Source organism: Tetrao urogallus (genome assembly GCF_951394365.1).
Source record: "Tetrao urogallus genome assembly, chromosome: 3".
NCBI classification, from domain to species: Eukaryota; Metazoa; Chordata; class Aves; order Galliformes; family Phasianidae; genus Tetrao; species Tetrao urogallus.
This window is the reverse complement of record NC_136815.1, coordinates 15,969,433-15,983,723: the sequence shown is the minus strand read 5'-3', so window position 1 is coordinate 15,983,723 and position 14,291 is coordinate 15,969,433.

Genomic DNA, 14,291 nt, shown 5'->3' with positions numbered 1-14,291 from the left:
CAGACTAAAAGGAACAGTCCTTGAGAGCAGCCCTGCAGAGACAGAGACCTGGGTTCTTGATAGATGAAAAGCTTAACATGAGCCAACAGTGTGGTCTTGCAGTTCGGAAAGCAAATGGTATCCTGAGCTCCACCAGAAGAAGGGACTGGGAGATGATTGTCCCCTTCTACTCTGCTCTTGTGAGGCCCCATCTGGAGTATTGTGTCCACGTCTGGAGCCCCCAGTAGAAGAAAGATAGAGATCTGTTGAAGAGGGTGCAGAAGAGAGCCATGAAGATGATCAGGGGACTGGAGCACCTCCCCTACGAGGACAGGCTGAGGGAGCTGGGCTTATTCAGCCTGGAGAAAAGATGGCTTCAGGGTGACCTCATTGCAGCCTTTCAGCACCTAAAGGGAGTCTATAAAAAGGAGAGGAGTCAACTCTTTGAAAGGGTAGATAACAATAGGACCAGGGGAAATGATTTTAAGTTGAGGGAGGGAAGATTTAGATTGGATGTCAGGGAGAAGTTCTTTACTATGAGAGTGATGAGGTGCTGCCCAGAGAGGCTGCCCAGAGAGGCTGTGGATGCCCCGTCCCTGGAGGTGTTCAAGGCTGGATTGGATGGGAACCTGGTCTAGTATTAAATGGGGAGGTTGGTGGCCCTGCCTGTGGCAGGGGGTTTGGAGCTTCATGATCCTTGAGGTCCCTTCCAACCCTGGCCATTCTGTGGTTTTGTGATTCTGTGATTCTTTGCTGCTCAAGGCTCCAGCGAGAGAATTGATTTCAACTCTTGGGCCTGTAGTTTAAGAAGGACATGGAGCTGTTAGAGCAGGTCCAGAGGAGGGCCATGAGGACAACAAGAGGACTGGAGTACTCCCTTGTGATGACAGACTGAGAGATCTAGGGTTGTTGAGTCTGGAAAAGAAAAGTCTCCATTATATTATATATATATATATATATATAAATAATATATATTATATATATTATATATATCTCCAGCTTATACTGTTCTTCCCGCACTTAAAGAGGGCCTACAGGAAAGATGAGGAGGGACTTCTTCTATGGAACTGGAGTGATAGGAGAAGGGGTAATGGTTTAAAACTAAAAGATAGTAGATATTAAGGGAAAAAAAAAATCTTTACTATGAGTGTGCTGAAGCACTGGTTGCCCAGAAAAGCTGTGAATGCTCCATCCCTGGAAGTATTTGAGACAACATTGGATGGGGCTTTGAGGAATTTGAGGGATAGGGGGAGTTACCCCTGTCTGGGATTCCATGATTCAACATTTGAGACTACATCAGCAAATAAATGACACTATAGAAGAGATCAGTTGCAAAAACAGAATTAGAAAATAATTATCTTGTTTACTAGTTCAGCAGCTTGCTGAACCATAAGACCAGATGGATTTCATTGGGTGAATCTCATAACACTAGAAGGGGAGTTTGGCTTCACATTTGGAGTTTTGATATTCACATTATGTAATGTATTCTGTGTTGGTCTGTTCATTCTGCTTTTATTCATCTAATAGAAAGTTTATATTGGTGCTACATTATTTTATTAGTCAGAGCAGAGATTAGTACCGGGCAGTGTTTTGCTACTTCTATCAAGCTGGGAAGGGCGGGGAGGGGTGGGGTGGGGGGGGAAGTGCAGAAGAAGAAGAAAAAAAAGAAAGATTATTATATATTTTACTATTTTCTTTTGCCTAAAGACAGATGATATATAGCTTGGTCCAGGGCAGAATATCACATTATTTCATTTCAACTTGATTCCTTTTAGATAGAAAAAAAAATACACCCTCAGCATTTGTCTCGTTATCCTCTTTTTTATTTCATTGAGTTGTATTATAGTTTAGTAATTCACACAAGAATAACTATCTCTTTTGATAATTGGCATTTTAAAAATGTATTTCTGAAGATATAGCAGTTCAGTGGCACTCATTAAATAGCTCCAGGAATTATTCATAATTTCCAAAGACAATCGATCCATCATCTTTTAAAAACAAACAAACAAACAAAACAAAACAAAAACGAAAACAAAAAAAGCCTTCTGGAGAACTGAGGAAGTGAAGGAAGTGAGCAGTGAGATGAATGAAGACAGAAAAATTGAACTTTAGCTGTCACAGTACATGAAAACTAAACAGTAGAAAGTTGACTTTATCTGCTTAAAATACCCTCACTATTTTTTCAATAAAAATATCATATTATTATCTAATTTTACCCTTTCAACAGGTGATGACAAGTTTTACATCTGAAAAAAGAACAGTCTCTATTTTGTTTTTTATCTGATATATTAAGCCCAGACAAAGAATACAGGCAAAGAATACAGACAAAGAATACAGATATTCCTATACTAGTAAATATAGTATACTATATACTATATAATAGTATATATATATAATATATATATATAATATAGTATATAATAATATACTAGTATACTAGTAAATTAAATAATGCCAGCTAACGCTGTTCAGTTTACAGTTATAGTCTTATTCTAAGTTTTGCTCCTGGCATCAGGGCACTCTCCTCAAACAACAGCTGCAATTTGATTTTCTCAGAAATACTTCAGTCTTCAAAACTGGTTTTGAAGACTGAAGTAAAGACAGATAACCCATAATGATTCTACATATATATATATGAACATTTCAATTACTGGCTGGGTTGCTGTTACACTTCCCTGTCCATCCAATTGTGAAGTGATCTTCTCCCTAAAACTGCAACAGTTATATGCCTGATTTGGCAACACCTAGTGCTTTCAAAACCTTAACTACTTCTTGAGAACCTGAATGAATAAAATTATACACAAGTATCCAAAATGGTGTCCCTAATAGCAAATTCATGTCTGTATAGACAAAATAAGTACATAGGCAGATGATAGGCAGCTGACTATTAGAAGTACTTTCTGTGTATATGTGATTAATTCTAAACTGTATGAAATGATTCCTTAAAATTAGTTAGCTCCTACCATATCCACAACTGAATGAAAATGACATAAAAATAAAAAGTTCATCAGATTAAAATTGAGTTGGAAATTGAATATTCTTATATCAGAAGTCTGGAAAGAGCTTTGTGTTCATTTTCAAGAGAACTGATTTTGGATTTAAGAGTGCTTGAATATAATGATTAGGATCAGTAAAGTGGAAAGTCACTAGCACAGTGAAATTGCTTCTGGAAATAGTGGAATGCTTTTTACGTTAAATCAAATATCTCTGATAATGGGCCTTTTTTATAATATCTTTCCAATAGATAGCATATTACATCTCATTCAAAGTGTAAAAAGTACCTTTCCTGAAGCTAGAGAGATGCTGCTGTTAGTACCTACATGGAATATGTTGCAATTTGCATTGGAAGTTAAAACTGCCATCAAATAGGATGATTTTACAATAGCGAGCAGGTATTCCAGAGAGTTCAGAGAGGGTGAAAGAAGTCCTTTATTAAGTTCTGCAATCAAACTCGGACACACGTATGTTATTCCATCTGAAGAATAAGTTTCTGTCTCAACTCATTTATCTTCTTATTATCGTGTAAGATGATAACATAAAACTGAATGTGTTCATTGTTCACTAAAGAATATTTGGCACTACCTGAAATCTGTTCTTGAGTAGTGCCACCTGAAGAGGCTTTAGGTGACAGTTATCCTTTCAAACTGCACTACCTTCAATATTTCACTACCTATTCAATATTTAGAGTACATAGCAATGCAACTTTTATCATGGAGTAGCAGCATCCTAAAATTTAAAACGTGATACGAACATAATTAGAAATCCTCCTATCTCACAAGCATGCACAAACATGAGGTGACTGTGAATAAGGTTGTTCTGATTGGCTAACCAATAAATATCAACAAATATAACTTAGCAACAACTTGGTGAAAGGATTAGAAAATTATCTATAGTGAGAAAAAACAGATTGGCTTGTACTTTGAGAATAAGTCATACTGCTAGAACATAGATACTCATAGATACGCTTTCTGCTTTCACAAAATGATCTGTAGTCTGAATTTGTACATGTGTGTTGAGAACTAAAAGCTGAAATTTGTACAGATAAAACTGATCATCTATATGGTATATGGAAATGGAAATTTTAATCAAACTCTATTCTGATTAACTTAACATAGAGAAAAAGGTGGTTAAAAAGTGATGGCCCAGTTAGTACCGAGACCATTGGAGACTAATCTGATATCTGGCTTGGAAACATGACAGATAATCAACCAGACAAACAAAAAGCCTGAACAATGATATGCAAAGTAATGCCACTTATATTTGTTTTGCATCAAACTTTTTTTTTTTTTTCAGCTTTCCTATGCTACTCTTTCATGCTCAGAGGTTTTGAGCACCTCACTTATAAAGAAAGATTGAAGGAACTAGGTTTCTTCAACGTGGAGAAAAGAATAACAGAATCACAGAATAACAGAACTGTACGGGGCAGAAGGGACCTCTAGAGATCATCAAGTCCAGTCCCCCTACAAAGAAGGGAAGAGAAAGCTTTACAGCAGAGAAACACAGAAGGTCTTGGGGAAACGTAATTGAAGCCTTCCTGTATTAAAAGGGAGATTATAAACTAACTCCTAGCAACCTATAAGCATCTAACCCCTAGTCAACTCCACATAAGTTTATGGACTTCTGCGTTATGTTACATAGTATGGAATAACCGCTGGCCTAATTCACACCAGCTGTACTGGCTTCATCAAGTTGGGTCTGGAAATATTCCAAGACTACAAAGCTTTTCAGCTTTCCTGTTCCAATGATGTAGTACTGTTGTCAGCACCTGCGAAACTGCTAGACCCCCCCCGCAGGGTCTGATGTGTTAGGCTCCCTCCCTGCTCTAATGATTGATGTGTGATAGTACTACCTTGAGTAGTACTCCCTAAAGTACTACCTTGATGTAGTACTTTAAATTGCTGTGTATCTTCAATTTTCAACCTTCTCCTAGTCCTTTTTTCCTCAGAATTTCCTGTTCTTGTTTTCTCTCTTGTTGTTTTGTTTTGTTTTGTTTTGTTTTCTTTTGTTTTTAAATACCACATCTTTATTTCCATTTATCTCCAGAGGATGATTTCCTTGGAATATAAACATATTCCCATCCTAAATATTTGGAAGGAATTCAGAACACACAAAGAAAGTAACATTTAATGCAATACTTATCACCATTTATTACATTTTTATGGGAATGTGGAGATGCAGAAATATTTAATAAATAAATAAACAAAAAGGAGAAGGAAATGAGCAAGAGTTTTGCTTCATTTTATTGACAGCAGATACTTGAAGTCTTTCAGTTGCTAATCTGTGTGTTGGCCGAGTTTTGTAGTCAGTGCAGCCAGGGGGAGCTCTTCTGCAAGCAGTTGTACAGGTAGAGCTGCTTCCAAATCTGAGTAACCCACTGTAAGGGCTTGGCAGATGGAGTTCTGAGGAAAAGGGCACTTCGAACATGATACTTTTTTCTTTCCTCCGACCCATCTTAATTGCTTGCCTACAGGGTGCTTTGTTTAAATGCTGCCAGCTCGCAGTATGACATCGTGTTTCTCCAGAATCTTTTTTTTTTTTTTTTTTTTTTTTTCTTGTGGCCACGGTAAAACACAGGAGAGCAGATAGATAGAAAAATAGATGTTTTTCTTCTTCATTGAACAGTACTCCATTTTCACCCAATGAAAGAACGTGAGGTATCAGCAGAATCCTGACATAGTCGTTTTTTTTTGTTTACCAGGTATTCTCATTGAGGCAAACATATATATCATCTAACATCAGTGTTACTAGGTTTAAAATATGTGGTTGTCATAAAAGTAGCTCAACTTTTGACAACAGCATTAAAGTAGATTTCCTCAGCTAGTAGGTCAAAAGCAAACATACTGGCAGTGTGATGCTAATACATAGGGGAACATGAAAGTTCAGAGAAAGCTTGACATGCTTAGAAAATGTAGCAAAATGCTGAGAAGTTCTGCTGAGGAAAAAAAATGAAAAGCTTTTTGAAAGCTTCTGAGTCAGAAGGACCTCAAAAAGCAGATTTCAGATCAAAGGCTCCTAAATATCACATTTTCAGTATCATAGAGACTACAAACCCTGGTAAAGCCAGAGGACTTCCACCCATTCCTACTCTTTTCAATGCCCAACCTGCACTCTGCATCTCCAGTGTTTATCTATCTCTAACTGCATCTTTTTCCGATTTAAAATCATAGAGTTTCTCAAATGACTAGCACATTTATTCATGCACCCCCAAAATCAGACAATATTTAACCTTATGTGATTAATATTAAAAAGGTTATAACCTGGTTTGATTTTCTGCAGTAGTTGCTCTTGAGAATATCTGAAATTTTCAAATGTAATTATTTATTTTCTATTATCCAATATTTACTTGCTTATATATACTGTGATACATGGGATTCTGCTATTATTTATGTTAAAATACTGTTAAAAATCTGAAACAAGAGTTTACATTAAGGCTGTCTGAATCTGAATTTAGTTAAACACATTAGGTGGATGTCTCCTATGAAATTGTGCTACAATTAAAAATTTTCTATATGCATATTTTTTCTTATTCAAATACTATCCTATTAAATTACTGATGCATTTGTATTTAAGATTAATGTACATACTAGAGCTATTCATTCAGCTAGCAGATTGGAAAAGAAAAATCTATTTTTGCTTATGAATTATTGTAATTAATAATTTTCATCCAATTCTAAATTTATTACCTTAATTCAAACCATTTTTTCTATATGTGCATTACTTTTTTGGTTACTGACACCATTATAATCTCATTTCTCTTCCTCCACCTCTGAAAATACTCTATAGTCATTTTATGAATGGGAAGTAATATGTCTTTTAGAGCCACAATATATATGACCTCATTGAAATAGTCCCAAAAGATAAAAAACATATATCATCATTCTGGGAGATGATAATTGTCTAGATCTCTCTAGCACACTCAGCAGCTCAAAGACATAATTGAATGATTTTTTCTTTTGAATGCTGTACAGTTCAATGTCTTCTGTTCTCAGTCCTTCCTACTAGTTGATTGATCAAATGTATCCATGAAGCAAATTGGCCAAGCTTTTAGAAGGTCAGACAGGTTTCTTGGTAAGTGTATGATTTTGTCCCTGCCAGCTCTTAGCCCTAGGCTTAGTTAGAACAGCTTGGTTACACTGGTGAGAATGACCAATTACTTCTGTGTGATAAAAATGGAAGGTCACTTTGAATATCACATATACCCATTTCATTTCTAGCATTTCTTTCTTTAAGGAATTAATGAAATCCTACTAGGACCTGGAGATTGTTGATGGTTGCTTTTTTTTGTTTTGTTTTGTTTTCTTGTTGTTGTTGTTGTTTGTTTGTTTGTTTTATTTTGTTTTGTTTCTTCCAATATAATTTTTTAATTAATTTACTGAGAAATTGTGGGTGGAGTAGTATATCTCCTTTCACTTGATTCCAAGATCCTAAATAATATGGCAAATGATAAATGGGGCAATCTGAATTCATTGTGAATGCTAGACTGACATGCAGAATAGATTATTATACTTTGGAGAGATGCTCTTTCTGTGCTAACAATATTTCATTTTTCTTGATGTATAATAGACTCTGTTTCAGCTGCTCTACAGAACCCGTACTTCTCTTGAGACCCATTTTAAATTTGTTATTGCTTTGCTATCAATATGTGACACGATTGAAGCTCCTAGCGGTTTTTGGATTTGTCCAACTCAGAAGCTATTCTAATCACATTTATATCTTCCAAAAGATATTTAGTGTTCATTGCTGTATCCTATTTATATCTATATTGCCCCCAACATAAGAAGAATGTGGAGTTGTTGGAGCAGGTCCAGAGAAGAGCCACAAAGATAATCAGAGGGCTGGAGCACCTTCACTATGAAGACAGACTGAGAGGACTAGGGTTCTTCAGCCTCAAGAAGAGAAAGCTCCAATGAGAACATAAAGTGGACTTCTAGCACCTGGGGTGGGGGGGGGGTCTACAGGAAAGCTGTGGAGGGACTTTTTAAAAAGGCATGAGTGACAGGATGAGGGGAAATCAATTTGAATTGGAAGAGAGTACATTTAGATTAGATATCAGGAAGAAATCCTTGACTATGACAGTGGTGAAACAATGGAACAGGTTGTCTGGTGAGATGATAAATGCCTCCTCCCTGAAAGCATTGAAAGCCAGGCTGGATGGGGCTTTGAGCAACCTGGTCTAGAGACTGTCCCAGCCTATAGCATGGGGGGTTGGAGCTGCAGAATCTTAAAGGTCTCTTCCAAACCAAAATACTCTATGATTCTGTGGTTCTATATTTTTAGCACATAAAGATAAGCTCTAGTTAGTAACTTATCTTAGTATTAATACAGACTTAGGAAAGAAATGGTCAAGCCCAAATGCTCTCAAATGATTATTAAGCATAGAATGGAAAAAAAAAAAAAAAATCACACTATTTCTGAATCTACTTGCTCTGCTCCTGAAAGAATCTAGGAGGCTTCTGGTTCCCAAAAGCTTCATGCCATACTTTCTATAATTGCAGAAGCTGTTCATAATTACCAGGAAAGTTTTTCACTATCTCTAGCTCTTTCATATTAGGCAATTTGAATATTGTTGCCTTTGAGATGCTTTAGCATGGTAGTCAAAAGATACAGAAGAGGTAAAATGTGGCACAGTAGAAGAGTAAGACTTGCTGTTCCCACTGCCACTATGGGAGAGGAAGAGGGGCAGGCACAAATAATGTCACATTTCCATGACACTGCTGCAACATCCATTACAAAAAGCATCCCGGTATCAAAATATCATAAATTAGTGGTTTTACTGTCATAGAGTGTCATACTGCCAGTTTTGTATATTCCTAGAATCAGCTAATTTAAAGAACTTTCAAATTTAAACTATAGTTTGTGACATCCTGATTCCAAGTAAGTTTAGATGATTATGTGAGACCATAAAATGAACAGCAGATACGCAGTGCTGCCACATCTGGCTAAATGTGGGTAATTAAGAAGTGATTTGCTGATTCCATAGTTCAGACACAGGCCAGAACGGAAGAAAATGTCAAAGTGCATCAAACTAAGGCCACACTGAGCATGGATAAAAGATAAATCTTCCTCCTGAGAATCATGGAAATCCATTTCTGAGTCAGTTTTTACTATGTTCTCATCATCTTTTATGACAAATTTACAGGGCAGAATTCAGTATCATCTTTAAGGTGTTTTCAAACCTGAGCAATTCTATGATTCTATGCTTCTATGATCATGGTATTTAACAAACATTATGACAAGAGGAAAACAAATAAATTATGAGATTTTTAAGTGTGTCAGCAACATAATTTGTAATTTTTCCCTAGAAAATGAAAAGAGTTGTGCAATACCTGCTCTGAATGAGGTTAAACCCTGTCTGAGAGATGTCTTTACTCTTGATTTTGGTTTGACTTAGCTCTTTGCAGTTGCTCTCAATTCTTTCTGTTTTCCATTCAATTTGGTGCACAGTGTGCCATTCCTATCTCTGCTACAACCTTTCTGAGGTCATCAAGATCCCTTGTGATGGTATTCTTGTCCTCTAGTCTTGTCTCTCATTCCCTGGCATCGCATCAAAAATGCAGAGCTACAAGTGATTCATGGTGAAAATAGCAGGAGGAACTTTCACATTAGACACAGCATCATTATGCCAATGTAATCACATACAGCATATGCACAGTAAGCATGTGCAATTGAATAATATTTTATATTGTAATTATAACGAATAATATTAATTTCTGTTAAAAAGGGTATTTCTTTAAATTTTACTTACCAAAAATGACTGATTTATCTTTGTTGCACTGAAAGTATTTCTTTTTTTCCTGAATTTTAAGAAACATTTTCTTCCCTTTCTCTGGAAATAAGCTCTTGAATTCCACACAGTAAACTTTTATGTTCAGTTGCTATCATGCAATTACATCATATGACTCACTGGAATGACAGATTTTCTTCTTAAATACAGAGCAACCAAAAATATTACACTACAGAAAAATTTTGTCAGTTTATTTTAGTGAAATGAATCCAATGATTCAATATACAATGTATAAAGTCCCAGAACTTTTATTCCTGTGCTACCTAGACATAGTTTTGCAATTGCCTGTCAATAAGTACTTGAAGTACTTAAGGGAGCACATAAACAGGTGGGGGAAAGTCTTACATGAGTGAATAGTGATAGGACAAGGGGGAATGGTTTTAAACTGAGACAGGGGAGGTTTTATGGCAGGATAGATATTAGGAGGAAGTTTTTTGCTCAGAGAGTGGTGACACACTGGAACAGGTTGCCCAAGGAGGTTGTGGATGCCCCATCCCTGGAGGCATTGCAGGCCAGGCTGGATGTGGCTCTGGGCAGCCTGGTCTAGTGTTTAGCGACCCTGCCCATGGCAGGAGGGTTGAAATTTGATGATCACTGTGGTCCTTTTCCACTCAGGCCATTCTCTGATTCTCTGATTCTATGATAATCATACAGTCATAGAATGCTTTCTGTTGGAAGGGACATTTAAGATCATCTAGTTCTCCTTCCACGGGAATTGATACCTCCACTAGATCAGGTTGCCAAAAGCCCTCTTCAATCTGTACTCAAACACTTCCAGAGATGTATACAACTTATTTAGGCAAACTATTGAGTACCTCACCACCCTCAAAGTATATTTTTTATCCCCAAATCTATGTTAAATCTACCTTTTTGCTTGTTTGTTTGTTTGTTTAGTTTAGTTGAAAACCATTTCCCTTGTTCCCATCACTACACTCCTACACTCTGTGATAAAGAATTTCTCTCCATTATTCCATTAGGCTCTTTTAAATACTAAAAGACTGCCGACTTTTCCCTTTGTAAGCTAAACCACCCAAACTCTCAGCATGTGTTCATAGGAGAGATATTCCAGGCCTTTGATCATCTTCATGCATGATAATTAGTATTTCAAAAAAAAAAAAAAAGCTAATTAGATTAAAAGTTACCTCTTTAAAGGTGCTGAATTCATTAAAAAAAAAAAAAGTTCTGTAGTTCTTTTCTAAATGAAAAACATATATGTAACACTAGTGACTGCAAAAAGATTCCACAAATTAGCTTTCCAATCCAGATCTCATTGAATTTTTTAATTTTCAGGAGTAATTGCTGCACATCACATAGAACTTATTACTAAAAGTCAGATGCTATATTCTGGGGAAAAAGAATAAGTCCTTCTGGTGATGGCTTACAGGATCATAAGTTAGTTAAAAAATAGTTAATTAATATTTTTTAATAGTTAATTAAAAAATTTAGTTAAAAAATAAAGACATAAACAACTCTTTATATTCCTCAATGTCTGATGAGTCACACATTCTGTACGAGTTTGTAATTATTCTCTGATTAGGAAGTCCAAAGGGTGATAGCACCATTCAGTCCAGTTAACACAGTTCATTTGTGTCTGAAGTACTACAGAAACATACAAGCAAAAATATTAGATCTTTCACATGTAAAAATATGAATGGTTGAAAAGAAATCAAGGTTGAATCTTTAATGCTGTTGTATGGCTACATCAACTGTGAGTTATATTAAAAATATGTGCAAAACTCCCTAATTACACTCTCATGTAAATATAAACACCTTTCTACATGTAATCAACTTATGCTAGCACATCCAGTGACTGATAAAGTGTGATTTTGGAACAGTTCTGATAGATTTTATAATCTCCTCTAACCCAGAGTAATTACTCTTATATTTTCTTCATATTTAAATCTACTATTTTGAATATTTATAGTACCTGCAGTATCTTGAAATATTGCATCCTGAACATACAATAATATGCCAATTAAAATTAAATATCTTTCTCATGAAGCTAAACTTTCTATGTCATCTGTGTAGGAAAGCTGAGGATAAAATTGCACAAACTTTTCTCATTTTGCAGTTTTAAGATCTATCTTCCCCTCTATTCTGGGAAATGCAAAGGGTGGTTCTTGCTTACTCTCTCTGTCTCTGAAGAAAATCCATCATGCACATTCACTAATCTAGTTAGTCATCTAATGAAACTATATCTTTACAAGGGTGTATTTCTCATCTGAAGGAATATTATATATGATCACACAATTTGTGTAGAAGGGTACTCTGTGGTCAATATGCCACCAAAGGCATACGGTTCAGATAACAACACGACCTGTCAGAATGCAGAATTCCACAAGTAAATACAATCTCAGCAGTAGCACAGTACTTCTAGCACATAATCTTACACTTCACTTACTGAAGATGAATAAAAAGCTATAAAAGTAGGCATCATCAGGGCACAGGAAATGGGAGCTGAGCATGACCTATGCACAGAACAGAACACTCATTATCTCCATTAAAAGAATGCAAAGATCTGTACCAAAAATTATACTTTGCAATGTTCATTTGGCAATTCTTTTACTTTTTGCTGAAGCTTAAAAGTATGCACTAAGAATCTCAAAATGCATACAATATGCTATTATAGTGATTGCTATCACAATCATATTTGGGTAATTTGTATTTATATTGTAAATGTTTTATTTTGTGATCAGGTTGACAAATAATGAGGTCAAAGGTGCACATGTATGATAAGACTATAAAATACCAACCATTCATCCACGATATGGAAATAAAAAAAAGGATCATATAAGAAGACTGAAAACATAAACAGCAATATTATGAGTTTAGCTATTGAACCAGCCATTGCTTCAGCTGTTGTTTTTTCCATGCACTTTATAATAGCCCTTTGACTTTCCTTCTGTGTATGTTTTTGGTTGAGTTCATAATGGTGTTTCCTGAATGTCATTTCCACAGTGCATAACCCGCTGGTGTTACAGAAGGCTAGAGCCGAGTCCTGTAAGTCAACTGCTTTAGATCCTCCATGCAGTTTTCAGCTTCCTGGATTGTATCCGTTGACCTGCAGTTCTGACTGAGCAATTTTGAAATCACACAAGTGATGGCTAAGCTTGCACTAAGTTATAGAGAAGATGTCAGACACGACAGACCTCCCCAAGTTTTAAAAGAAGTTAACTGATAGTCACTTAGACAGTCTTTGTGGCTTAAAAAATCAGAAATACTTAATGAAAGCCTATTTCTTTAGGTACTTAAGTCAATCAGTTACAGTGACATTCAGCTACTGCTGCTCCTGGAGCAACAAAAGCAGGCTGCTCTGCAGGAGAAGACAAGCTCCAGAGCTGGGGGTGCTAGAAAGATGTGTAGAGCCTGTGTCTCAGCAGGCTTAAGTCTTCCAGTTGTCATTGCTCCCTAAGAAAGAAAATGGACAGCAGGACAGAAATTAGTCTGTCAACAATCCAGATATCCTGCCAAGGTGGTGCTGAAAAGACAGGTTCAAGCCATGAAGTCAACTCAGAAATGTAAGGTCAGGATAAGAAAAGCACGAGGCCATACATGGACATACCTACATTATCACTGAAAAAAAAGCGAAGGGCCTCAACTTAAATGAAATTTATGTGCCAATATGCAGAGGTCACAGTTTTTCACAACAATCTATTCCAAAGTTACACAGCTGTGTTGTATTAAAGCTGGCTCTGAACAGAGACAGACAAAACTGTCTCACTAAAGGGGCACAGTTTGCAGATCTTAATAGCACACATGGTGTCTCGCTCCAATTTATAGGAGGGAGAGGAGGTTCTTTTATTATCTATATACCCAGCGTGAGATTAAGAAGCAACGGTTCAAATGTTGGTCCAACCAGTTTATTACAAATCTTAATCAGGGAAATGGGGAAGGGGAGGACGGACACTATTATGAATTAGGGTAATGGGGAAGGGAAGGAGGGCGATAGAAAAGAAGAAAAGAAGAAGCAAGGAGTCTTTATAGGCAGCAAGAGGGACGTCGTCACCACCATGGATCCAGCGTGGTCCGTAGTTCAGTCTTTGATCTTCAGTAGCGGTGGGTCGTCAGGCAGAGTTGTTCTGTTGACAACGACGAAGGACGACGACCATGGCGATGATGGCCCCTTTTCAATGGTTTCAAAGTAGTTGAATCAGCGGTCTTTGCAGTGACAGCTCAAATCCAAAGTGGTTGAGTCAGCTCTCCTTTGAGTGGCAGCTTCTGGCTCTGGGATCTCAGCAGAAAACTCCTTTGTTCTTATCTTCCTGGCCTTGCCAGCAGATAAGAGGGAGCAGGGAGACACCAACTTGTATCTTGCCTTCGCAGGATACAATGGCATTGTCCCTCAGTCTTCCATAGCAAACAGGAGTTATTTGGTAACAGGCTAGATCTTCTGCTAGTAAACAGTCCTGAGCACTATCTTCCGAAGGCAATCAGTTCCAAAGATGTAAAATTGTCCACACAGCGATGTTGATTGCCACACAATATCCATCACTTGCCTCCTCAACAAAATACCTAAGGAAGCAAACTT